Genomic DNA, 6,088 nt, shown 5'->3' on the forward strand with positions numbered 1-6,088 from the left:
GAAAGGCAAGGGGTCATGGCACAAAGAGCAGATTATGTGAATCTGGTAGCTGTCATTCCAGGACTGGGGTGTGATAGAAATGTTTTGATCCCCGGTCCAACTTAAATCTTGGGACAACTTTTTTTTTGTATGGGAAGTTCCAGTTTATTCTTTCACAAGAATGGTTTTTTGTGCCTTTCTTAGAAGCAGAGGTGGACAGAAAGAGATTTCTTGTCTAGTATGCTCTACTTGGAGTCCCTGTGAAGTACTTTTTTACCTCTACAAAGTGAGTATTTTCCCAGCAGAACATACAAATATGATTATATAACACTATGTTGGTCCACAGGAGTGAAGAGGATGGCAAGAATGTTTGATCTGTGGGCATTTATAAGATGAAAACAAAAAACCCTGTTAAGTAGTTGCAGAGGTTCTGACTACAATCAGTGCCATTTCCTATGGTTTGTCTACACATTGACCATTCTTAGGCAATGTAAAATAAAATTACGGATTTGGTGGGGAAAAAAAAATTGGATACTACATGATTTTCTCAAAGATGTGGAAAGAATTATGGTCCTGTCACTCACACTTACTCAAACTATAGTACAGTCACGCAGTGAGAAAAAAGTTTATCATTTTGTGACTGTATATATAATAATCTTGACACAGAAATCATTAAATTAAATGATGTTTTTAGTAAACACTGTTGCATATAGCTAATTTGTATAAATCAGTGCATTGCCATATTCAAACATTTATTTACAGTTAAATTTTCAGTGGATAAATAGCGTTCTGCTGCAGATAAAGCCAATAAGAAGGGAAGAGCTTCTTCCACAATTTCTTTCCAAAATAATTGAGTTGTAGAAAGCCAAAGAGTGGTCGATGGTGAACTGATTGTTTATTAATAGCTTTGTTGTATTTATGTGAAGGATCCTTTAGAGGGAGGGTACTTCAGGAAAAAATGGCTGGGTTTGGTACGATGACTGATCATGCTCCTGACATTCCTTTTGAACTTGCAGGTCATCAAAATGAATCAAAAGTGGTGATCAGTGTAGTATTGTCAATGGTTTATGGGCAGGTTTGGCCCGGTTCCATGACTAATGGGGCGGGGGAACCCACAGACCCACGCCCCAGGAAAAGGGAAAGGGTAGGGAGATGGGCCTAAAAACAGAACAGCGGCAACAATCTGAGGACAAACAAACTAATTTACTAAATAAAATATCGGAATGCAAGATAACACAATATAATACAATATAATTGGAATTGAAGCTAATAAATCAACTAAAATAAGAGAGAGAGAGTGTCCAAAAACCAAAAGTATTAATTTTAAAAATGAATAAAAGTTTTGTTTAAAACAACAATAAACACACCCAAAAACTAAATAAAATCAAGAACAGATATGAGGAGAAAAGTACAGAAAGTTCTACCTGCTCTTTTTTTGGCAGGTGCACTGATGATCAGGAAATCAGTAATGTTGGTGACAATATCTCCCCTTAATATTCTGGAATTATGCAGTGATGTGAGTCTCCTAGTAAGTGAATGTAGTATCTAAATGACCCCTATCTGAAACTAAACATTTTTTCCTTAATAATTGAGATGAAAGGGTATTTACACTTCCATTTTGCCCTCTCTTCTCGGCTACAAATGCATTTACTTGCAATGAAATGAACTGACATGAGTGTAAGTAGAACAATTCAAAAGCGTGTGAAGATTTTCTCACAGAGAAGGTACTGTGACAAAGATTCTTTAGATGAAACAGTGGCTTTTCCTTGACGTAAGAAAGACCTGGCAGTTCTTCTGTTTAATGAAAGATATTGGGGAAGAGAGCTCAAAAGCAGCATGTGGTAAAATATTTTGTGCAGATTTCATTTTCCACAACCAACAGTGGCACATTGATTTTTTGTTCTGTACACCAGTGAGATTATACAACTTGGGTGTGCAAAGTAAACAAAGAGAGGATGGGAGAGCAAAGGCAATTAAGGAAATGTCATACCCCCGTGAAGTGTGAGCACTGCTGACCTGATCTGTGGTTTGAAATCCCCAAATTCTAGAAGCACGGGGAAACAGATACGAACTCATTTCTTGTTTGGCCCTGCCTAATGAAAGAGACAGAAGCAGTCTGGGAAATAGATTATTGCTGCTACTGTTGCTCTTTCATTCCTAAGGTCTTGATGCCCTAAAGGAAAGACAGAAGCAAATGATACATTGTTTGCTCACCTTGCACAGGCTTCTAGATGTTTACTATATTTGCGTTCATAATCGGTCCTGGAAACATTAGGGTTTCCAAGGGCAAGTCCATTACAGTAAAAGGCTCAAATAACAATAGTTGTAAATAACAAATGGTGTATATTGTTAATGACTTTCTTCTGAGTTTCTCAAGCTTTACTAAAACATTTATCCAAAATGTCTTTCTGTATAACTAACAAAAAACTAAAGTATTTCATTATTAATCAGATTTCATTATTATACTTTTTTTTTTTTTTACTCCTTCTCTAAGTTGTAATGTTCCCTGTATTATTGTCTGTCATAGAAAATATTTTTGGAAATATTTTTTCTGACAAATATTCACAAATATTTCTGATCTATTTTTTATAGAATTCCATATTTGAAAATACTTTGATCAAGTTGTTTTCACATAGCTTACTGCTTCATTAGTGATATGAAACTTTAAGCAGCTCTGTAGCTCTGATTATTACACTCCTGTAAGGGTACGACACTACCTGTATGTCAACTCTTTTTTTATTCATTTTCAATTTTCTCACTAGTTTTCCTGTGAAATTTTATAAACCTCGCATGTCTTCTTAATATGGTCCTGAAATGGGCTATATTTCCATCCAGTAGTTAACATTAAACTTATAAATTTGATAGAATCTAAGAAAAATACTGTCATAAATATGCTTATAACACTGCTTGCTGGTTCACTGGTCATAATTCTTGGCTATTGGCAGCTTTATCCAAAATCAAAGGTTTTAATAAGCTCTGCAAAATAATAGCAAGCTACCTGCTGTAGCCTGCCAGAACCTTGCATGGTTCCTGGAAGGCAACTAGCAAATGGATTTTTTGCACATCAGTTTCCTCTTACTGCAGCAATCTGAAGTGAGGAAATCTATATGAAAATCCCTTTCTGTCTTTACAGTTTTCCTCTACTATATTAACTTTTATGGCAATATTTAGGGGAAGAAGAATTGACCAATCTAATTCTGAAAAACTGTTCCTTTCTTTCACCAAAGACTGCTTTTGGAGCCGATGCTGTCTCTGCTAGGGAGTAGCACAGTAAGATGCAGCTTGCGCCTGCTGTCTTCCACCCTGTGACTGTGCATTCTTGCGAAGAGTACCTCCACCCTCCTTGTAACAAAGGGTATTTCCATCTGCTTCTAACTGAAGCATTCTGCATCATCCTTTTCTATTTCAGGTTTGAGCTTGCTGGAAAAGGCTTTCTGCTGTTCCCAAGCTCATGTCCCACTTCACTAAACTTTTTTTTTTATTTTACATAAATACCTATGTAAGCCTGTTCACTTTGCCTGAGTTTTTTGTTTTAAACACACTTTAGTTGGCACGTCAGGTTTGAGGTAAGTGATAGAATCAATTCCAACATGAAAGGTCTTCTATGATGAAACCTTAAGAAAATTCATTAATATTAACTGTTTAAGGTAATAAATATAGTATCATTCCTTAAAACTTACATTTTATTGAGCTAAAAAAATCTCCATTTTTTAAAAAAACATGCAACTAGCAATATCAGGCTTTAAATGGAGATTTACTACCCCAGATTGTATGTACACAATGTATTTTGAACAAGACAAAACAAAGAACTGTCAAAATCAAGCAATTCAAATTCAAATTAGCTTCTGTTTTTAGGCTTACCTTTTTTTTTTTTTTAAAGAAAGCGAGGTTATGACTACAAAAAACTTTATTTTTTATCCATTCTGATTACAGCATCACAGAGTTTTCAGTTTCTCTTGTGACAATCTGTGTAAGAAGAGTTTTTCTAGAAATACTCTCCTGTAAGGGTCTACAAGACTGTTTGCTCAACTTTAACATGGAAGGATTTTGCCAGTTAGAATTTTCTCAAAAATTCAAGTTTACAGACTATGTGTCTTAAGAAGATATCAGAATTTTTAAACTGTCCATTTAATTTCATAATTTTCAGATGTAAAGCTGTAAAGGGTGTATGCAGCATTATAAAAGCTCTGAACAAATCATATTGTTATTAAATATTACGGGAACGCGTTCAAAACTTTGAATGTGCCAGTAAAATGTTAATTTGTTCCTTTGTATGTATACATGACAATGATGCATTTATACACACTCATGCATATGCAGAAATGATGCATACATGAATGATGCCTATCGATATTCCCTGCCTCACGCATTGGATTCAAACAGATCAGCGCTCACTTACCAGTTTTTAACTTGTGTCCCATACCTCACCCACCACTCTCTGCAGACAAAGGGCAGAAGCAGAGGCACAAACACCCACCTTGGCTACTTTACACCACCCTCTGAGTGTTTCACAAACTGTCTGGGAGAACCACGTGAGGGCAATTTGACTGTCAGTCAGCCATCAGCGAGTGGTGGTATGTGGAGATAACGGTGAAAAATGCGCACTAAGTTTGGGTGCTTAATCTGAGCATGGGATTTGTGATGATATCTGCCTCACAGACAAGAATGCTAGCTTACAGGCCACAAAGCCTGCTCATGTCTCCAGACCTTTAAGGCTGAAAGAAAGAAGGCAGAAGTGGCATGTTCTATGGGAGAGAAGTGGCGACCCAATGCTGGCTGCTCCAGCCCTGCGGCACATCAGCCCCAACTGCCTGCAGTTGCCTTTCTCTGGGGACTGGCTTTCCCCAGCTGCTGGCAGTGAGAGGAGCATGGGCACCCTTGTGAGGGTCCACATGCTCCTGCAGAGTAGAAAGCAGCTTTGAAGGTATGACTGCACCCTGGGACACACGGGAGGGTGAGCAAGCACCCGGCGGGGCAACAGCAAGCACTGTGGTTGGGTGGGAGGGGACCGACCTCCACCTCTTAGGCAGTTTTAAACTCCGGCGTTCCCCCTTCTTCCTGCGTTTAGGAACATGCCCCGTCTCATTCAGGCAGCGTACACGGACACACTTCGAAGCTGCTCACACGTACGTGACCGTCGCGGCGCCTCGGCCTGCATCGCCGTCCACGGCGGGACTAGAACCGGCGGCCCACAACCCCTCGCCTCCCCGCGCTACCCATGCGGCCACCGGGGCACAAGCGAGACTCCGGGCGCGCGCGCCCGCTCGGGCTGGGGAGGGGGGAAGAGGGAGGCGGGGCAGAGCGCGGGAACGCGCGCGAGCTCGCGAAGCCGACGGGCGGCGCGCGCTCTCCCAGGCTTCCCAGGGAATCCAGCGGCAGCAGGAAGAGGCGCTTCCCCGCGCACGCGCAGCTGGCCTGGCGGGCGCGCGCTGAGCCGCGGCGGCGGGCGGGAGGGAGGGGGGAGGGGAGGGAAGCTGCTGAGGTAAAGTTAGGGGGAGAGAGAGACTCCGTCAGCCAAGCGAGAGCCGGGGAAGCTCGGCGGCCGCCATTACTGAGCCGAGAGCGCTGAGGAGAGAGCGGAGAGGCGGGACGGGACTGTGGCGGCCGGCAGCGCTCGAGAGCCGCGGGCCGGAAAGAGGAGAGAGCCTCGCGGGGAGGGGAAGCCGCCGGGGGCGCCGGCGTGGAGAGAGCGTCCCGGGAATGCAGCCGCTCCCACCGCGGCGGAGGAGCAGGATCCCGGCGGCGCGAGGTGAGGGCAGGAATCCGCTCCCCCGGGAGCTCCGGCGGCCCGCAGCGGGGCGGGCGGGACGGGGCGGGGAGGCGGCCGCAGCCCGGGTGAACGGTGCGGTTGCTGCTGGCCGCAGCCGGCCCGGAAGGCTGGGGCCGGAGCGGGGAGAGGGCGGGCGGCCCCCGGCCCCGGGCGCCCCCTCGGCACCGCGGCGGGGAGGGGAGGCGAGGCGGGGAAGGCGGGGAGCCTGGTCCCACGCAGGTGATGAAGGCCCGAGCGATGGGAGGGTCTGAGGCTGCCGTGCGAGCTGCCAGCTGGTCACGGCTCTCCGGGGAGGGAGGGCGACAGGAAGGGGAGCTCCCCTGCTCCTCTGCTTTCCTT

The 6,088-nt window shown here is 44.1% G+C and overlaps 1 protein-coding gene across 3 annotated transcripts in view; it reads left to right on the plus strand.

Annotated features, from left to right (window-relative positions):
• The window catches only part of ARHGAP5 (Rho GTPase activating protein 5), a 49,543-nt gene continuing 49,044 nt past the window's right edge, over nt 5,590-6,088 (plus strand). For 2 of the 3 annotated variants that reach the window (XM_021401842.1, XM_021401840.1), the window contains exon 1: nt 5,591-5,728. The gene's annotated coding sequence lies outside the window, so the exon portion shown is untranslated. Of the gene's footprint in view, nt 5,729-6,088 lie in introns of all 3 variants that reach the window. The other variant, XM_021401841.1, reaches the window with a different exon arrangement.

The sequence above is a fragment of the Numida meleagris genome, chromosome 6 (genome assembly GCF_002078875.1).
Source record: "Numida meleagris isolate 19003 breed g44 Domestic line chromosome 6, NumMel1.0, whole genome shotgun sequence".
Taxonomy (NCBI): Eukaryota; Metazoa; Chordata; class Aves; order Galliformes; family Numididae; genus Numida; species Numida meleagris.